Consider the following 20,668-nt stretch of genomic DNA (forward strand, 5'->3'; position numbering starts at 1 on the left):
ATAATGGACAGACCAGGAACAGAACATCTGAAGATCGACAGAGTGCACAGAAGAGGAAGAGTTCAAGGAAGAGGAAATGGAAACCCAAGAGACGTGACTGTTCGATTCCATCATTCTAAAGATAAAATTGAGTTATAGAAGAAGATAAAGTGAAAACCAGTATTACAATTTGGAGATCAAATTTACAGATTTTTTCTGATTATATCATCAGAAACATTGGCTAGAAGTAGAACGCTGACGCCATTACTGAACAAATGAAAAAAACAAAACGTGCGATACAGCTGGGGGTTTCCTGCATGCCTAATTGGCTGGCAAGACAGTTGCTCTGCAAGATTGAGATTCCTGGAAGATCTGAGAGACTTTTGTGAGAGACTTGAATTACAGCATATAGATATTCCAGGATAGGAGAAGGGAGTAGAAGAGAATATGGGAATAGAAAGTGATTTTTGGCATAAAGCCTCCAAAAACAGAATACACCATAGATAGAATAGGGGAGGAACAGGAGGGAATTTCTGGACGTACGTAGGTACCTTCCGCTTTTTTTTTTTTTCTTTTCTAGTACCTCCTAAATAACGGTAAAATTAAAAATGTGAGGTGAGAAACGGGAAGTCACAGACACATCCAGACATGTGACCCAGGGTCTCGGAACGCGGTCTGGATGGGCTTTTGTGGTCAGAGCTCCGCCCCAGCTCAGAATCTGGTGGGATTAGGACTACAAACGATTCAAAGGCAAGGTATGAGCTCAGGGGGAGGATTGCTCCATGCTCCTTTGAAAGGCTGATGGTACCCTTGGTGGGAAAAATTTAGATGGAGGGAAAAGGAAATGGGAAAGGAGGAGGAAAGGAGAGGGAAAGAAAAAAAATATATATACAGGAGAGATGAAGGAAGTTAATTTTATGATTTATAACGTTAAGGGATTGAATATTCCATAACAAGGCATAAGATCCTTAGGGAATTACAACAACGATCTATTCGAATAGTGGTTTTAGAAGAGGCACATTTATTACAGGAAACAAATGTAAAATTTTACTCTAGATATTACCTAACCTAGTATTATGCTGACTCACTAACTAAGTGTCTAAAGGAGTGGCAATTGGTATAGCTAAGAACTTAAGATTTCAGTTGGAGGATCCTGAGTGGCGTTTTTTGTTCTTGAAGTGGAGATTACAGGAAACTGAGTGTACACTGGCAAATATCTATTGCCCTAACAGAAATCCAGTGGCCTATCTGAAGAATATACTGGGCAGGCTCTTGGATTTCAAAATGGGCAAACCGATCCTGTCAGGGGATTTTAATTTTTGCATGGATCTTCCAATTGATACAACGTGTGCAGAGAGAGGGAAGTAGATGTCGGAAAGCTATGCGAAGCATATAATCGGTGTCAACTACTAGATGTGTGGAGAATTAAACATCCTAGAGATAGACTATACATTCTACTCTCTGGCACATGCAATGTATTCAAGATCAGATTATATATTGATTGAACATAGACTATTAGAGTCCCTGGTTAAAGTAAATATAGAAGTTACAACAATATCGCACCATGCACTAGTCACAATAAAGCTATTATGGGGGAGAGAGCAGAACAAGATAAATATATGGAAGTTAAGTGAGACACTCCTTCAGGATCAGGAGACAGAAGTGAGAATAAAAAAAGAAATAGAGCAGTATTTTGAAAGAAATGCGACTGAAGGAATTTCAATGGCCACAGTTTGGGAAGCCCATACGACATATATCAGGGGAATTCTGATAGCAATTGGGGTAAAAAAAAAAAAAAAAAGGAACAGCAAAATAAAATTAATATGCTATTAAGGGAATTATACAATCTTGAACAGTCACATAAAAACAGAATCGCAACAGACATACAGCAGTAAATAATAAAAAAAGAGAGAGAAATTAGGTTTTAGAGGCGAAAAATATTCTGAACCAATGGACTGCAGACATAGAACAGATGACCAGCGACTGCGGACACAGTAGAGGAGATGACCAGCGACTGCGGACACAGTAGAGGAGATGACCAGCGACTGCGGACACAGTAGAGGAGATGACCAGCGACTGCGGACACAGTAGAGGAGATGACCAGCGACTGCGGACACAGTAGAGGAGATGACCAGCGACTGCGGACACAGTAGAGGAGATGACCAGCGACTGCGGACACAGTAGAGGAGATGACCAGCGACTGCGGACACAGTAGAGGAGATGACCAGCGACTGCGGACACAGTAGAGGAGATGACCAGCGACTGCGGACACAGTAGAGGAGATGACCAGCGACTGCGGACACAGTAGAGGAGATGACCAGCGACTGCGGACACAGTAGAGGAGATGACCAGCGACTGCGGACACAGTAGAGGAGATGACCAGCGACTGCGGACACAGTAGAGGAGATGACCAGCGACTGCGGACACAGTAGAGGAGATGACCAGCGACTGCGGACACAGTAGAGGAGATGACCAGCGACTGCGGACACAGTACAGGAGATGACCAGAGACTGCGGACACAGTGCAGGGAAAATACCAGGGACACAGTACAGATGACCAGAGACTGCAGACAGTGCAGGGGATGACCAGAGGATGCTGACCTTTGGGGAGGGAGGAGGAGCGGGTACCTGAATTTGACAGGTACCCGCTTCCACTTTCGCGGAGTTGTCCTTCCCTCTTCTTCCCGCGCCAAGTTCTGTGACAGCCGGGTGCCCACTGCACATGCGCGAGAAGCGCTGCGCTTTGTGAATGGCCCGGCGCCTTCTGGGACCTGTCGTGTCCCATAAGACACCGGACCATTCACAAAGAGCAGCGCATGCGCAGTGGGCACCCGGCTATCACAGAAGCCAGCACGGGAAGACTGTACAGCGCTGGAGTGAGGAACTGGTAAGGCCCTGCAGGACAGAACAGCTGAGTGGCCGGCCCGGTATTCTGACATGGTGGCGGCAGAAATACTGGACCGGCCGCTTTATATTCGCTCCATAAGACGCACTGACATTTTCCCCCCTTTTTTGGGGGGAAAAAAGTGCGTCTTATGGAGCGAAAAATATGGTAAACTGGGTAAGTATTTATTGAGAGCAGAGAGAAAGAAGAAACCCATGAATTCTATCAAGAAAATGAAAGATAATGGCGAATTGGTGTATTTCAGGGGTTACAATTTCGCGTCCAGACCTACTAGCCGGTCACAAAACTTACTCTCCACCAGTTGCCCCACCCAACCTTGCCCAGGTCTGCCCCCAACCCCACCCACGCCCCCTTAAAACTTATGAAATTAAATTTTTTCTTCAGAATAAATAGTCCAGAATATAAAACTGTACACAGTAATGTATATTCCAGCTCCCTTGTACTCCAATATAGTGATATGACATGTATACAGTAATGATTACTGTATACATGCCATATCACTATAATGGAGTACAGGGGAACTGGAATATACATTACTCAGATGAAAGATGGGACTCAATGTGCCAGTTACAGGCCTATCTCTCTGTTAAATACATATACTAAACTATTTGCAAAGATCCTGGCAACTAGGTTGTAAGACCTAATGCCCGAGTGGATTCATCTGGGTCAAGTGGGATTTGTCCCCGGGAAAGAGGGAAGAGATAATGGGTTAAGATCATTACTCATTCAGAAAAGTAAGAGAGAAAAAACCCCTGTATTGATCTTGTCAGTTGACACAGAGAAAGCTTTTGATAGGGTAGATTTGGGGTTTTATGTTAGACACGCTGGAGATTTTGGGAATTGGTCCCAAGATGAGAGAGTGGATAAGAAAGCTCTATAGTCAACCCTCAGCTGCAGTAAAAGTTAATGGTTCGTTATCAGAATTTTTCAGGGTGTATAATGGGACAAAACAGGGGTGTCCGCTTTTACCTCTGTTGTTTGTTCTATCTTTTGAACCCCTCTTGACAACAGTAAAAAAACAATGTAGACCTAAAATTGATCTGGATAGGGAAGATGGAACATAAAGTGGCAGCATTTGGCGATTGATATGTTGTTCTATGTGGCTAGCCCTATGTTGTCATTGCCTAATCTAATGAAATACTATGGGGAGCTGTCAAATTTTAAAATTAACCTAGTAAAATCAGAGATCTTAAATGTTAATGTTCTGATAATGGAAAAAAAAATTCTGCAAAGAGAATTTCCCTTCTTATGGAGGGAAAGAGAATTAAAATATTTAGGGATAAAACTAACCTCATCTCTAAAGAACTTATATAAAATAAACTATATCCCACTAATAAACAAGATTGAGGAGACTATCCGTAGGACCACTTTCTTGGATAATCTGATAAAAATTGTAATCGTCCTGAAAAAATCCTATATAAATTTCATATGCTGCCTATACAGTTCCCGGGAGCCTTTTTAAAAAAATGTAAACAATATTGAGATACATTTGGGAGAAGAAAAAACTGAGAATAAGCTATGAAGTGTTATGTAGAGACAAGAAGAATGGGGGTTTAGGTGTTCCTGATTTTAACCACTTGCCTACTAGGCACTTATACCCCCTTCCTACCCAGGCCAATTTTTAGCTTTCAGCGCTGTCACACTTTGACAATTGTGTGGTCATGCAACATTGTACCCATATGAAATTTTTATCATATTTTTTCACACATAGAGCTTTCTTTTGGTGGTATTTAATTGCCGCTGGGTGTTTTTTACTTTTTTGCGCTATAAACAAAAAAAGAGCAACAAATTTGTTTCTATTATAAAATTTTGCAAACAGGGAGTTTTTCTCTGGCACTGATGATGCTGTACTGATATGCAACAATGATTGGCACTGACTGCCGGCACTACTGGGCGGCACTGCTGGGCACAGGTGGGTGGCACTACTAGGCACTGATGGGCACTTGTGGGTAGCACTGATGGCACTGATCATCGGTGCCTATTCGTCCTCTGACAATTCCCGGTTATTGGCAGTACTTTCCTCACGTGACAGCGTGAGGAAAGTGCAGCTGATAACCGGCAACTGCATTTACTGGTTATCTGCTGTGTCATTGGACACCGCTGATCACGCGGTAAAAAGCAGCTGTGATTGGCCTTTTACCACATCACGTGATCAGCTGTGTCATGGAGATCGCCGGGGGGCGCGCGGAAGGGTGTGTTCTGGTAGGACGTCATTTAACGCCCTTCTAAAACAGAATAACTGTGCTGTAGCCGTCATTTGGCTATAGTGCGGTTGGCAAGTGGTTTAGAGATATTATTATTCAGTGTTACTTTCACGTATTTTCGATGGGACATAGAACACACTAAGGAAAGGTTGGGTGAATATAGAAAACACACTGAGACACAATTGGATAAGATAGAATGGATACCACATCAATATTGTATGTTAGTGGAAAGTACAAGCACTTACACGAAATGTAATTAGGGTTTGGGATATGATTCACAAACAAATGGGTTGGGAGTTCAATTCTATGTTGATGCCATTGGTAGATATAGATTTCTTCCCTCCAGGGAAGGAAAATATTTCAGGTAAATGGATAAGAAAAGGGAATGTACATTTAAAGGATATAATGGATGGGGGAAAATGTGCTCCTTTCAAGGGGTTAAAAAATGAGTTGTTTTTCACAATAATTGAGTGGAGATATTTTCAGTTAAAACATTTTGTTTTAACGCTCCCTAAGCCCTTAAGACCAATGACGGATTTAAATTTACTAGAACAGCTATTTAATATAAATAAACATGGAAAAATGTTACCTCTCAGATCTGCAAAAATTCTTACCGAAATAACAGAAGTTATTCCTCCTTTATACATAGAGAAATGGGAAAGAGAACTTGGAATATCATTTGAAGAACAACTGAAAAAGAAAATATTTAGATTAGCACATGGGGCTGTAGATATGAGGTTGGTGGAAATTTAATATAGATGTTTAGCAAGGATGTGGGATGAAGTGCAAAATGACACAAATATGGTAGGAGTGTCCTAAAATCCAGGGGTATTGGGGAGAAATAATCAAATTCAGGAGATAATGGGGGTTGTTCTGAAAGACGCAAGCACATGCCTATTCCATAAAACTGAGACTACAGTAGAAAAATATAAGAATTTGATGGTATTCCATCTGATAAATGACAGGGATTGATATCTAAATTTTGGCAGGAACAGGAAGTACCAAAAATAAAGTATTGGATAAGTAGGGTTGACTATGTGTACAAGATGGAGGAACTCTACCACTCAGAAGAAGATAGAATGGAGAGATTTAGAGAAAGGTGGGAGAAATGGGATATGTTTAAAGAGCAATTAAAAAAACAAACAAAATAGCTGAAATGGAAAAAATAGAGCATAGACAGAAAGGAAGAAGGGTGTCTTGAAAGGGCTGAGAAAGTAGGAGGAGTGGAGAGCTAAAAGGGAAAAATTGGGGAGTAGATTGAGGAGGGGGAGGGAATGGGAGGGTGGGTTTTTAGAATGAAGATATATAAGTAAATTGTTTATTATTGAATATTTTGATAATTTATTGGTGTAAAGTAATATACTGAAAATTAATACTATTTATACAAAAATAAAAAATAAAACTGCCTGGAACCAGCAGAACAGGTCTCAGATGAGTTCTAGCACAGGTCAGGCTACCAAGAAGAGATAGTCATTTGACAGGAACAAGGTGGCCCTCTTCATTTCTAGTAACATCCTAAAACAAGTGATGCTAGCTTGGGGGTATAGAGACTTGCACACACACTCACACACACACACCTCTTGCCATTTTTACATCACAAATCTGCCAAGAGTGCAAAGGAAGGCAGAAGCTCTGTTTTTTTTTTTTTTTTTTTTTTTGTGTTGCACCTATCGGACCAGAAAGCTATAGCACATGTCCCTGTGCCTCCTATGTATTTTTGGTATGAAAATTTAGGAAGATACAGAATGATCAGATACTCAACAAGTTTCTCCTATTTACAAGAAATTTACATGGAGGGCATCTAATTGGTGAGAACTTTGCTGCTGTAGGGAGTCTTCATGGTTACTCTGGGTCTCCAGGATACCTACCTGCATGTTCCCAAACATCAACCTTATTAAGGTTTATAAGGTTTACTATTCAAAAGGCCTGCTATATTGACAGTTTCAAGTTCTTCCATTTGGTTTCTCAGCCGCACGGCTTCTCTTTTGAGTTTTGGGTATTCTTTATATTTTCTTATCTAGACTTTTTTTTTTCTGATTTTTCACAAACCAGGGAAAGGTTGGCCTCAGACCTCATCGTAGTTCTCCAGACTTTATGGAGCCAAGAGCAGTTGAACTTTACTCCAAGCCAAGTCCTAGTTTTCCTAGGTTACAGGATAGATTTGGTTCTACAAAGGATTTTTCTTACAGAGGAAAAAATCAATGATTAGATTTCTCAAGGAGACATAACCATCAGGCAGATCATGCAAATGCTAGGCTTAATGACAAGTGCCATTCCAGGTGTAGGTTGGGTTCAGTTGTACACCACAAAGTCTTCATTGGGTTTTGTTGGGAGAATTGGGACTGCAATTGCAGATTCCTGGATATCATGGTCTTGTTGGCAAGAGGAGATTTTCTGGATCTTTCTTGGTGGACCCATAGAACTTGAGTCTGAGACTTAAGGGACACATTCTCTAACTCACATATGGGAATTCTAGAAGGGTTATGCTTTTCTGCCAATTTCAGGATGGTTCTTAGATCTCATGCCCCTGCCTCCTTCCTCCACAGATTCTGCCAGTTCAGTTGGATCTTCTTTTTTCAGGGACCAATGCCATTTAATGGCCTGGAGGCTGAATGAAGGATTCTTGGGGATAAGGGATCTGAAGAGAAAGTGTTTGAAACTATCCTGAGAAGCTTTACATTTTGTACAAGGAAGATGTATGCAAATGTTTGGGAAACATTCTTTACCTGAAAATTAAAATCGGGGAAACAGTTTTGTCACCTAGTAAACTTACCCCTGGTTCACGCCAATGCATTTTTTTAGTGCTTTTTGCAGAAACGCACTACAGTCCATTTAACATGGTTTCCTTTGTGATATGTTCATAGCTATGCTTTTTTGAGCTGCTGCGTTTTTGGAAAGGGTCAGGGACTTTTTTAAAATGCAAAAAGCAGAATTTTTTTCTATAATAGAGTTCAATGGAGAAGCTTCTGAAACGCATGTAGTGCGTTTTTGCCGCATTTTGTGCATTTTTTATTTGCCCAGCAAAAACAAAAATTCCACTTTAACCAAAAAAAAAAAAAATAAAACATGGCAAAAACGTGTGTGTGAAAACGCAAAGCACAATGCAAAAAGCATTATAAAATGGATCAAAAGCATAGGTGTGAACCAAGCCTTAAAGTGCAAGCTTTAAGTGGCAGTTTTTTTTTTTTTTAAGGCTATTGATGGATAAAGTGATTTTATTAAGCTGGAACCCATGTATCTTTTGGATTTCCATAAGCAATGGTCCTTTCTACATTTTGCAGCTTCCCTGTGAATGGAGAAGGAAGTTTCTGTTCAGCTTGACATTTAGGGATTCCTTCTGAAGTATTTAGAGTTTACTAGGGATTTCAGAATATCTAGTCACCTCTTGGTTCTGTTTAGTGGACCAAGTAAGGGTCTTAGGGCTTTCAAAGTTTCGATATCCAGGTGGAATCGTGAAGCTGTTCTCACAGCCTGTGGAAGCCTGAGGCATCAGCCTCCATTTAATAAGATTAGGACACCTTTCACAAGGTCAGTGGCAGCATTCTTCTAGGGCAGAAAAGGCAGGAGCCTCTTGGAAAGGGCTTTTTAGAGCAGCAGTTGGTCTACTGACCATGCTTTCATGAAGCATTACTGTGTGGAACTTCTGTCCTGCAGGCTGTAGTCCCTCATTGTCTTCCGATCTGAGGTTAATTCTTATGTTTGAAGTGGGGGATTCTGGTGCAAAATGTTCTTTTTAATACTGCTACCTTAGAGGCATTATACAGTGATAGGTGCTTTAGGGGCTGTGGCTAACGAGGGAATGTTGTATATATGTGGTGGACCTGCCCACCCCCTCCGTTTTTTTTTTTTTTTTGGCAATTGGTTTATGCTTGCCTTCACTTCTGACTTTCCACAGTATATTCCTAGACTTGGGTAGGTTCCCAGACTTGGGTCATTCTTGCAGACCCACAGCTCCTGCCACGAGGTCAGACAGTTAACATTTTATCCTACAAAATTGCTATGTTCTATATGATTGTACCTACGTTATTACTTGATGCCTCTTCATTGTGATCCCCCTGCGTGGGTGACCAACAGTTTTGTTTTCAAATCTTCAATAAAAATTATTTTACCAGCAGTGGGTAGTTTTGGGGTTTGTTTCAAGGTGCATTTAGGTGGCAGTTCTTACTTTTGATAACCGAGGACAAGGGAGTTGGAGGGGCCTTTTAACTGCTTTTGGCTTTCCTGTAAAAGGCAGAGACGTCATCTCGGGTAGCTGTTGTGGGAGACTCCTTGAAACCGTGGTTTTATGAGGACCTCCTGTAACCCATAATCCCATATGTATGCTACTTTATGCAAAGCCAAGATCACAAAGCATTTCTCCCTGTAGTCACAGTGACAAGCATAGGTAATAGGCTTCCTAACGAATGAAGATGGCCTCCTATTGTAAAGAAACTCAGTCTGATTATTTGGAAAGTTCCTAGTTTTCTAGAGGCTTATGATCCTCTGACAACATGGTGTGTCAGAACTTTAGCTCTGAGAAAATAATCGGTATATAATTTATGAAAACAGGCAAGGACCTGGAGTTAAGGAGATTCCCTAATAATTTTCATAAATCAACTGATAATCCGAGTTCTTTATTTGCACTAATTTGAAGATGAAATAAAAAGCAATAAAATGCAAAAAAAAAAAAAAAAAAAAAAAAAAAAAAAAAAAATATATATATAAATATATATATATATATATATATATATATATATATATAATAAAAATCCGTGCAAATGGTAATTAAAAAGTATAATTGGTGATGGTAAATAATTGAATTGCATTTATGATTTAATTATTCAAAAAGAATGGTTACAAATTCAAACCAGCAAATATTATCAAAAATTAAGGAATTAGGACCAACTGTCTAAATAAGCAGCGTAGGAAACTATCAGTAACTCAGCATAATATGACAAAGGCTATGCAATTTGATCACATGATCTCTCTACAAGCAGATATTCAAAGTGTACCGTTGCAATGAACTGATTTAGCATATCATACACCGGTCAATCCAATAAGCTTAGAATCTATCTGAGGTCAAGAACAAATGTTCACAAAGTTGTCTACTTTGTCATATCTACCCAACTAAACCATTGACTAGAAGCTGAAATCAGCTTGGGGGATATTCCAAAGAGAATCCTTCCCCCAGAGAATCGAAATGAAGATAATTTATACTGCAGTTAAAATTATTTCAAATCCACTCTGATGCTAATCATAACCGTTATCAGACTAAACGATTTAGCTGGAAATATAAGGCGAGCACAAATTTCCCTGCTGCAGAAAATGATTTATACGCTACCAATCTAGATTCTCTTATATCAGTGATGTCCCCTTTAGGTCAACTCCTGTGCAATGTCAAAAGTCGACGTCCTAACTTTCAGCTAGTTGGAATGCAATAAACTTAAGAGGTAGTCGCTCTTTTGACAGATTTGGTTAGACAAACTGGGACCAGTGTCACTTGAAATAATGTATTACCTAAGTGATTCTGAAAAAAATGATGTCTTTACATTTTACAGACATTCGCTCAGGTCATTTGTGCTGAGATTTCTTAATTCTCTAACATTTTCCGTAGCATACAGACGCTGTAATATAATAAACTCAATATAATTATTTATAATGTCGAAAACCTAATATCCAAAATACAGTGGGGATCGAAAGTTTGGGCACCCCAGCTAAAAATTTGTATTAATGTGCATAAAGAAGCCAAGGAAAGATGGAAAAATCTCCAAAAGGCATCAAATTACAGATTAGACATTCTTATATGTCAACAAAAGTTAGATTTTATTTCCATAATTTACACTTTCAAAATAACAGAAAACAAAAAAATGGTGTCTGCAAAAGTTTGGGCACCCTGCAGAATTTATAGCATGCACTGCCCCCTTTGCAAAGCTGAGACCTGCCAGTGTCATGGATTGTTCTCAATCATCGTCTGGGAAGACCAGGTGATGTCAATCTCAAAGGTTTTTAATGCCCAGACTCATTTGACCTTGCCCCAACAATCAGCACCATGGGTTCTTCTAAGCAGTTGTCTAGAAAACTGAAACTGAAAATAGTTGAAGCTCACAAAGCTGGAGAAGGCTATAAGAAGATAGCAAAGTGTTTTCATATGTCAATATCCTCTGTTCGGAATGTAATTAAGAAATGGCAGTCATCAGGAACAGTGGAAGTTAAAGCAAGATCTGGAAGACCAAGCAAAATATCATACAGAACAGCTCGCAGGATTGTGAGAAAAACAATTCAAAACCCACGTTTGACTGCACGATCCCTCCAGAAAGATCTGGAAGACACTGGAGTTGTGGTACACTATTCCACTATAAAGAGATACTTGTACAAATATGGTCTTCATGGAAGAGTCATCAGAAGAAAACCTCTTCTACGTCCTCACCACAAAAATCATCGTTTGAACTTTGCAAATGAACATATAGACAAGCCTGATGCATTTTGGAAACAAGTTCTGTGGACCGATAAGGTTAAAATTGACCTTTTGTGGCCGGAATGAGCAAAGGTACGTTTGGAGAAGAAGGGGCACAGAATTTAATGAAAAGAACCTCTGTCCAACTGTTAAGCATGGGGTTGGATCAATCATGCTTTGGGGTTGTGTTGCAGCCAGTGGCACAGGGAACATCTCACGAGTAGAAGGAAAAATGGATTCAATAAAATTTCAGCAAATTTTGGATGGTAACTTGATGCCATCTGTGAAAAAGCTGAAGTTAAAGAGAGGATGGCTTCTACAAATGGATAATGATCCTAAACACATCTCGAAATCCACGGGGGATTACATCAAGAGGCGTAAACTGAAGGTTTTGCCATGGCCTTTACAATCTCCTGACCTCAACATAATTGAATATCTATGGATAGACCTTAAAAGAGCAGTGCGTGACAGACAGCCCAGAAATCTCAAAGAACTGGAAGACTTTTGTAAGGAAGAATTGGCAAAGATACCTCAAACAAGAATTGAAAGACTCTTGGCTGGCTGCAAAAAGCGTTTACAAGCTGTGATACTTGCCAAAGGGGGCAGTACAAGATATTAACTCTGCAGGGTGCCCAAACTTTTGCAGACGCCATTTTTTTGTTTTCTGTTATTTTGAAAGTGTAAATGATGGAAATAAAATCTAACTTTTGTTGACATATTCTAAGAATGTCTAATCTGTAATTTGACGCCTTTTGGAGATTTTTCCATCTTTCCTTGGCTTCTTTATGCACATTAATACAAATTTTTAGCTGGGGTGCCCAAACTTTCGATCCCCACTGTATATACCAATATGTATTAATTGCTAAAATCGATTAATATAGATACAATATATATAAATATGGAGATTGAATATAGTAATATAAAACCCAAATTACTCTATTTGTGGGGAAAAAAGGACATACATTTCATTTATGTACAACGTTGCATGACTGTGCAATTCTCAGTTAAATTAACACAGCGCCATATCGCAAAAAATGGCCTGGTCAGGAAGGGGGGCAAATCCTATGGAGTGGTTAACGGAAAAACACCTTTTTTCTTCATTTTTGTTATAAAATTTTGCAAATAAATAATTGTTCTTCATTAATTTAATGTATTCTGCTACATATCTTTGGTGAAAAGAACCCATATCAGTATTTTTATTTTTTAGTTTGTGGGAAAGTTATAGAGTACACAAAATATGGTATAAGGTGCAAAAATTTCAGGACAGTACAGATATCCCCCAAATTACCTGTTGAAAGCAACATGTTGCCTGGTAACTGCGTGACAGGTGCAATGATACCGGAAAAGTTCTTAATGAATTTCCTATAGAAATTAGCAAATCCCACAAAGCTTTGTACCGCTTTCCTGTCTCCTGGGACGGGCCACTCTAATACAGAGGTCACTTTTTGAGGATCCATAGCAATGCCATTAGGAGTAATCACAAGTCCGAGGAATTGTATGGTCTGTTTCTCAAATTCACACTTTTCAGCTTTGGCATAGAGGTGATGTTGGTGTAACCTACCCAGTATCTTCTTCACATGGTCCCAGTGTTGTTCAATTGAGCTTGAGAAGACTAGGATGTCATCCAAATAATGATAAATAAATCAAGATAGTCCCGGAATATATCATTAACGAAATGTTGGAATGTTGCTGGGGCATTACAAAGGCCAAGTGGCATAACCAGGTATTTGAAGTGCCCAAAGCGTGTTCGAAAGGCCGTCTTCCATTCATCCCCTTCACGAATTCTGACTATATTGTATGCACCTCTCAGATCTAGTTTTGAAAAGACACATGCCCCTCGTAGCCTTTGGAACAATTCAGGAATCAGAGAAAGAGGATAACGGTTCTTGACTGTTATCTTATTTAGATCACGATAGCCCACACATGGTCTAAGAGTATGATCTTTCTTTTTGACAAAGAAGATGCCAGCTCCTGCTGGTGATGTAGAGGGTCGAATAAACCCTTTTTCCAGGCTTTCATCTATGTAATTCTGGAAAACCTCTAGTTCCAATTCGGAGAGAGGGTAAATTTGCCCAAAAGGGATCTCAGCACTGGGTAGGAGTTCAACAGGACAATCGTAAGGCCGGTGCGGGGAAGGAGCATTGTCACTCTTTTTGTTGAATACATCCAAGTAATCATGGTAGACAGCAGGGACAAGTCTCATCATAAAAGATACAGTAAACTGATCTTTTACTGTAATCTCGCGAGATTATAGTAAAATCAACCGTTTTCCAGAGTTTGTAGACCGTTCTCCAGCATTTGGAGATCGTTCTCCCTTTGTTCGGAGAACTACTTCATAAACTGCATTCACAGGAGAACTGTGTTCTCCGAGAATGCCGGAGAACTGAGCAGCGATCTATTACCGCTGGTTCATAAATGGACACCAGTATTCGGAAGAAAAGAGGATTTCCCCGGAGAGCCAGTTAATGGCTGGGTTGTGAGCCCTTAGCCAGGGCATGCCGAGGATGACCGGAAACATTGGTGAGGTTATGACATCCAGACTTATAAGTTCCTGATGTCCTGAGGATGAGTGGCAGAAGATTGGCATAGTCTCTTGCGTCACTGGGCCTGAACTGATACCAGAGTCATCAGCCAGATGGACCGAAAATCTTTTTTTCTTCATATAGAGAGGGATATTGTATTGATGAGCAAAGGTAGAATCCATGAAACAGCTACAGGCACCAGAGTCTATAATTGCTAAAACAGAAATAGTTCTTCCAGCAAGTTTCAAGTGAAGAAGGAAGGAGAGGTGCGTTTGACTCGTTCCTTGTGGGTGCATCATATGGAACCAGCTAGGAGAGGGCTTAGGAGGTCTCATTGGACATGTCAGTACATAGTGACCCGCATCACCACAGTAGAGGCAGAGGTTGGAGTCTTGTCGTCGAAGACGTTCAGCAGAGGATAACGGTGGTCTCCAAAAGCTCCTACGAGGAGAATTACGAAGCCCCCTTTTGCTGGAGGGTATGTCTGATGCGACAGCAGTGAGTGAGGGGACTGGAGTCTCTATTTTAGAGCAGATCAAGACACCCCTGCTATTTCTTTTGCCCTGCCTTTCCCGGAGCCATCGGTTGATTTGAATGGCTAGGTTTATCAGGTCCTCTAGCCTGGTTGGTACCCCAACTCGAGCAAGTTCATCTTTCAAGATGTTAGAGAGACCAAGGCGAAACTGATGGCGGAGAGCAGACTCGTTCCATTGAGTGTCGGAACTCCATATACGGAACTTGGTGACATATTCCTCTATAGGCCTTTGGCCTTGCTGTAGTTTGCTAAGCATAGATTCCGCAGTCTGGCAACGGAAGGGATCAGTGTAAAGTTGTGACATCGCTGAGAAAAAGGAGTCCGTAGAAGTCAGAGCCGGATCATGTTGCTCACGAAGACGGTGTGCCCAGGATTGGGGTTCATTCTGAAGGAGTGAAATAATCCCACTCTGGTGCTTTGTGATGCAAAGGTTCTTGGTAGCAGAGAAAAATATAGCTCACAGGAGTTATGAAAGGTTCGAAACCTCCTGCGGTCCCCCGTGAAAAACTCAGGTATTGGAACCCGGGGTTCCGGTGGAGGAGAAGTTCCATGAATCATGCTGAGCTCTGTCTGGGTAGTTATGTCTGAGACTGCAGAAAGACCCATGTCTGTTGAGACATCTGACTTGGTTGGTAGTTGGTTTTCCATGTGCTTAAGGTTTCTTTGCAAACTCTGCACCATGTAAGACAAGGCAGAGATTGATTGAAAGGGAGGTCTCTGCAATGGGGGACATCTGTCAGACTCCATCACTGGCTGACTGGTACTGTGATGTACCTGATTGGAGACTGAAATGACGAGGTCGGCCTCACTTGTGTCACTAGCCCTGACCCCACTGGAAGTAAAACAGAGGGTGTCTAGGGACCAGGGGGACAAGAGTGCCAGCAGATGTTGTTTGCAGCTCTTGCAGTTGGAGACTTTGGAAGACTGATGAACCTCCGATTCAGGCACAGTAGTAATATGCAGAGCTGGTATGGTTGATCGCCAGGTGTGCACCAGAGCAAGGCAGGAAGCAGGGATGGGAGACAGGAGCAATGTCATAGGAATAGCTGGGGTCATCCAACGGGCGGACAGTGAGGTACCAAATCATAAGCAACCCAAAGTCAGGAGCAGAGCCGAAGTCAGGAACAAGTATCAAGCAGGAGAGTAATCAGAGTCAGGTCAGGAACAAGCCGGGTCAGCAACAAGGAAATCACACAGGAACGAGCAGGAAACGGGGAACAGCTGAAGACCAGTCAGCACAGGCAGAGGCACCTTTTTAAATAGTCTGTCTGGCGCCAATCTTCACCGTGCATGTGTGTGATTGTGCATTTCTGTGCACATGCGCACGTCTATTCACCAGCTGTCTCATGGGAATTCCCTTACATTACCCCTTTTTGCCAAATACCTTGGACTGTCTACTTTGCAAGAGTTTATTTTTAAGTTGATTGTAATTTTTTGGCGTTTTTCATTAATTTGTTTAATAAAACTGGATTACACTATGGAGGATCTTTTTTGTCTCATTACTATGATTCTCTGATGGAGTGTGAGCGGTATTGCGATTATCTATATCTGGAGGGAACCCAGGAGGAGTAAGTGCTACTTCTGATGAGATCCAGTTCGGTTATCTTCCCTGTGACGTATTAGCTCCTGTAAGGATTGTGGTTGATCCAAAAAGCGAGCTGGCCCTTGTGGTCACCTTGAGGAGGTGAGGGGGCACTCGGTCTATTGAAGGATATTTACACCATTGCTGTGAGCACGAGTTTCACTTCATCACATACATGATCTTCGTTTATGGATCACGTGTATATGTTCACATGTGATTTTTTCAATTGGACTGGCTTTATGCGGACTGCAATTTTTTATGTTATGCATATTCACCTATTTTGTCACTATTATTTGTTTGATGGTTTATTGTGGTTAAATGTGTTTATTTGTGACACTTATCACTTTGAGTTTAGTTTATTCCCTTGTCAGGGGACACACTTTATTATCTTCGTTTTAGGGAACTCACCTTTATATTCACCATATCCTACTATTTTGATTTATTGATCCCCCAGTTGGGAATAAGGAGTTGTGCATATACAGTCAGGTCCATAAATATTGGGACATCGACACAATTCTAACATTTTTGGCTCTGTACACCACCACCATAGATTTGAAATGAAACGAACAAGATGTGCTTTAACTGCAGACTGTCAGCTTTAATTTGAGGATATTTACATCCAAATCAGGTGAACAGTGTAGGAATTACAACAGTTTGCATATGTACCTCCCACTTGTTAAGGGACCAAAAGTAATGGGACAGAATAATCATAAATCAAACTTTCACTCTTTAATACTTGGTTGCAAATCCTTTGCAGTCAATTACAGCCTGAAGTCTGGAATGCATAGACATCACCAGACGCTGAGTTTAATCCCTGGTGATGCTCTGCCAGGCCTCTACTGCAACTGTCTTCAGTTCCTGCTTGTTCTTAGGGCATTTTCCCTTCAGTTTTGTCTTCGGCAAGTGAAATGCATGCTCAATCGGATTCAGGTCAGGTGATTGACTTGGCCATTGCATAACATTCCACTTCTTTCCCTTAAAAAGCTCTTTGGTTGCTTTTGCAGTCTGCTTTGGGTCATTGTCCATCTGCACTGTGAAGCGTCCAATGAGTTCTGAAGCATTTGGCTGAATATGAGCAGATAATATTGCCCGAAACACTTCAGAATTCATCCTGCTGCTTTTGTCAGCAGTCACATCAATAAATACAAGAGAACCAGTTCCATTGGCAGCCATACATGCCCACACCATGACACTACCACCACCATGCTTCACTGATGAGGTGGTATGCTTAGGATCATGAGCAGTTCCTTTCCTTCTCCATACTCTTCTCTTCCCATCACTCTGGTACAAGTTGATCTTGGTCTCATCTGTCCATAGGATGTTGTTCCAGAACTGTGAAGACTTTTTAGATGTCGTTTGGCAAACTCTAATCTGGCCTTCCTGTTTTTGAGGCTCACCAATGGTTTACATTTTGTGCTGAACCCTCTGTATTCACTCTGGTGAAGTCTTCTCTTGATTGTTGACTTTGACACACATACACCTACCTCCTGGAGAGTGTTCTTGATCTGGCCAACTGTTGTGAAGGGTGTTTTCTTCACCAGGGAAAGAATTCTTCGGTCATCCACCACAGTTGTTTTCCGTGGTCTTCCGGGTCTTTGGTGTTGCTGAGCTCACCGGTGCGTTCTTTCTTTTTAAGAATGTTCCAAACAGTTGTTTTGGCCACGCCTAATGTTTTTGCTGTCTCTCTGATGGGTTTGTTTTGTTTTTTCAGCCTAATGATGGCTTGCTTCACTGATAGTGACAGCTCTTTGGATCTCATCTTGAGAGTTGACAGCAACAGATTCCAAATGCAAACAGCACACTTGAAATGAACTCTGGACCTTTTATCTGCTCATTGTAATTGGGATAATGAGGCAATAACACACACCTGGCCATGGAACAGCTGAGAAGCCAATTGTCCCATTACTTTTGGTCCCTTAACAAGTGGGAGGCACATATGCAAACTGTTGTAATTCCTACACCGTTCACCTGATTTGGATGTAAATACCCTCAAATTAAAGCTGACTGTCTGCAGTTAAAGCACATCTTGTTCATTTCATTTCAAATCCATTGTGGTGTACAGAGCCAAAAATGTTAGAATTGTGTCGATGTCCCAATATTTATGGACCTGACTGTATTTGTGTGTTCACTTCACAGGATTTCTCGTGTTACACGATTCACTATAGTATCCAATTTACACTATTGGATCCAGAGAGGATCTTATCACTTGTTTTTTATATAATGTTATATTTATATTTTTGTGATATGCACATATATTTAATTTGTTTGATAACATTTTTAGCGCTACACCATTTTATGTTCATTTGTTGTTTCAACTGTTGGGTTTAGGATTGGGTGTGAGCAGCTTAGGTATAGGGATCATCCATTGAAGCGCAAGAGGATTCATTTTTATTTTTTGCCAGTGACAGCTCTTGCCACAGCATTATCAGGGAGGACGCCATATGACACTCACCCGGATTGAAGAGAGTACCAGTCAAGTGTCATTTTGCTATTGACCGGGCAGGACCTGGTTAAAGTGGTTATAAACCTTTTTCACCTTAATGTACTCCTTGCATTAAGGTAAAAATGTTTACTCCCCCCTCACTTCCTCTTTTACTTACCTGAGCCCCCATTCGATCTTCCGCTGTGCCCATCTGCAGCTCTTCTCTCCCCTTATTTTCTGGTCTTACTGGCTTGTTTGCCAGGTCCGCTGTAAGCAATCCCATTGCACAGAGCAGGTAAGTTTTTTTAAACTTTTTTTTTTTTTTTTTTGGCACCATAATTTCCAGACTGTTCAGTTTAACAAATGTCTTTATATTTCAGTTAAGGATTTGAAGACTGGCGAAGCTGTGCGGGGAGCAAGGCTGTTTTTTGGCCAAAACATTCTGAATGGTAAAGTAAATATCATTTTATTGATTGTATTAACCTCAAGAAAATGAGATGAAGACCCTCATGAGATAGTCATTATTTAATTGTTATGGATATCAAAAATCTGAAAAGGGGGAGGGTAAAAACCCATTTGAAAGTGTTACTAAACCCACAACAGTAAAATCAGTTTGTATATGCAGTAAAGCATGCTTGTTATACTCACTGTGGAACCTAAGGGGTTAATTTGCATTGTGTGAAAACACTGTTTGATCCTGGCTTCTCTGATCCTCCCCTTCTTTCAGTGTCCCCCTCTTATCTCCTGATAAGACATACCGTGTGGAGTCACTCTGCACATGCTCAGTTTGGTGTGTATTGCTAGAGAGGTTTTTTTTTTCTTCTTGGGAGAGTGCATGTGATCAGCACAGGGCCAATCAGCACTGTCCAGACAGAGGGTCAGGGGTTATGCAGCCTCCAAGAGCAAAATGAAAACTCCTCCCACAAGCTTTCACCAGTGCTTGTCTGGAGACTTAAAGAAGTCTCAAGACTGCTCTGTTTATGAGAAAAGGTATTTATTGCATTTCCATGTTCTGTGTACTGTGGGAGACCAGATATGCAGAGTCCTGGGTTTTGTAACACTTTAAAGGATTTTTTTGGGTGCCTTTTCTCTTACCCCAGCTTTTTTTCCTACCTGAAACCACTTTAGAGGGAACTTTGATTTGAGGCCTGAAGGGAACGCTGCACAGCTTCATATTTAGTCTTCCCTGTCGCTTAATTTTCCATGCATGGGTTCTCCAAACACCTTCGACTTCGGGGGGGGGGGGGGGGGGGCATCTGCATCCCCTGAAATGCTTGCATACTGCACAACGAAAAGCTCTCTGAGGCTATGTTTCAGGTAATTGTGCTAAATTACAGAATTGGGAAGATGGTCCAAAATGGTTAAAAGTATCTTGAAGACCTTGTCCACATGGATGTTTGGAGAAAAAGGCAGGGTCTGGTGTACAAATTCCCACATTTTCCCAAGGCCAAGGAGCTGCAGGTGACATGTACAGCCATCTGTGAGGTGAAAGACTGTACATACAAGAAGGGAGTTGGAAGCTTTGGTGCATGAAGAGAACTGTGATTTAATTGGTATGACTGAATCTTGGCTCTGTTCAACACTTGATTAGGCTAATAATATGCCTGGCTATGCTCCTTCAGAGAGGGGGTCAAATGAAAAGGTGGCGGTGTCTATGTGGGAAGGGATCTCAAGAGTGTATTTTAAGAGAATGGGTGGAACTGAATATGGGCGTGTATATGTTAAAGTTAATTATTGGAGTTTGTTATAGACTACCCAGTGTTAATGAGGAAGTGAAGACTCGGCTCCTTGCACAGATATAAGAGGCTAAAAGGTTTGGCACAGTGATGATAATGGAGGATTTTAACTACTTTGGCATTGACTGGAGCAATGGCGCTACTGGAACAGTTACAGGGTCAAAATTTGTATACCTTTTACAATTTTAAGGTACAGTTTTATAGCAGCCCTAACAAGAAATTATGCTCTGCTGGACCTGTTTAATCTAGAACATTGCTGATCATATTTTTTTTAATGTTCATATAAAAGAACATGTGGGTAGCATTGACCAAAAATGTAATGATTTAATTTTAAGTGGGTGTAAACCTCAG

At 40.9% G+C, this 20,668-nt stretch overlaps 1 long non-coding RNA gene across 1 annotated transcript in view; it reads left to right on the forward strand.

Annotated features, from left to right (window-relative positions):
- The window catches only part of LOC149470721 (uncharacterized), a 105,850-nt gene that overhangs the window by 24,417 nt on the left and 60,765 nt on the right, over nt 1-20,668 (forward strand). Inside the window, exon 3 of the long non-coding RNA XR_016308161.1 lies at nt 18,962-19,030. This is a non-coding gene — a long non-coding RNA (uncharacterized LOC149470721). The remainder of the gene's footprint in view (nt 1-18,961; nt 19,031-20,668) is intronic.

This window comes from Staurois parvus, unplaced genomic scaffold (genome assembly GCF_062004578.1).
Source record: "Staurois parvus isolate SC_StPar_1 unplaced genomic scaffold, SC_StPar_1.0 ptg000033l, whole genome shotgun sequence".
In the NCBI taxonomy this organism is placed as follows: domain Eukaryota; kingdom Metazoa; phylum Chordata; class Amphibia; order Anura; family Ranidae; genus Staurois; species Staurois parvus.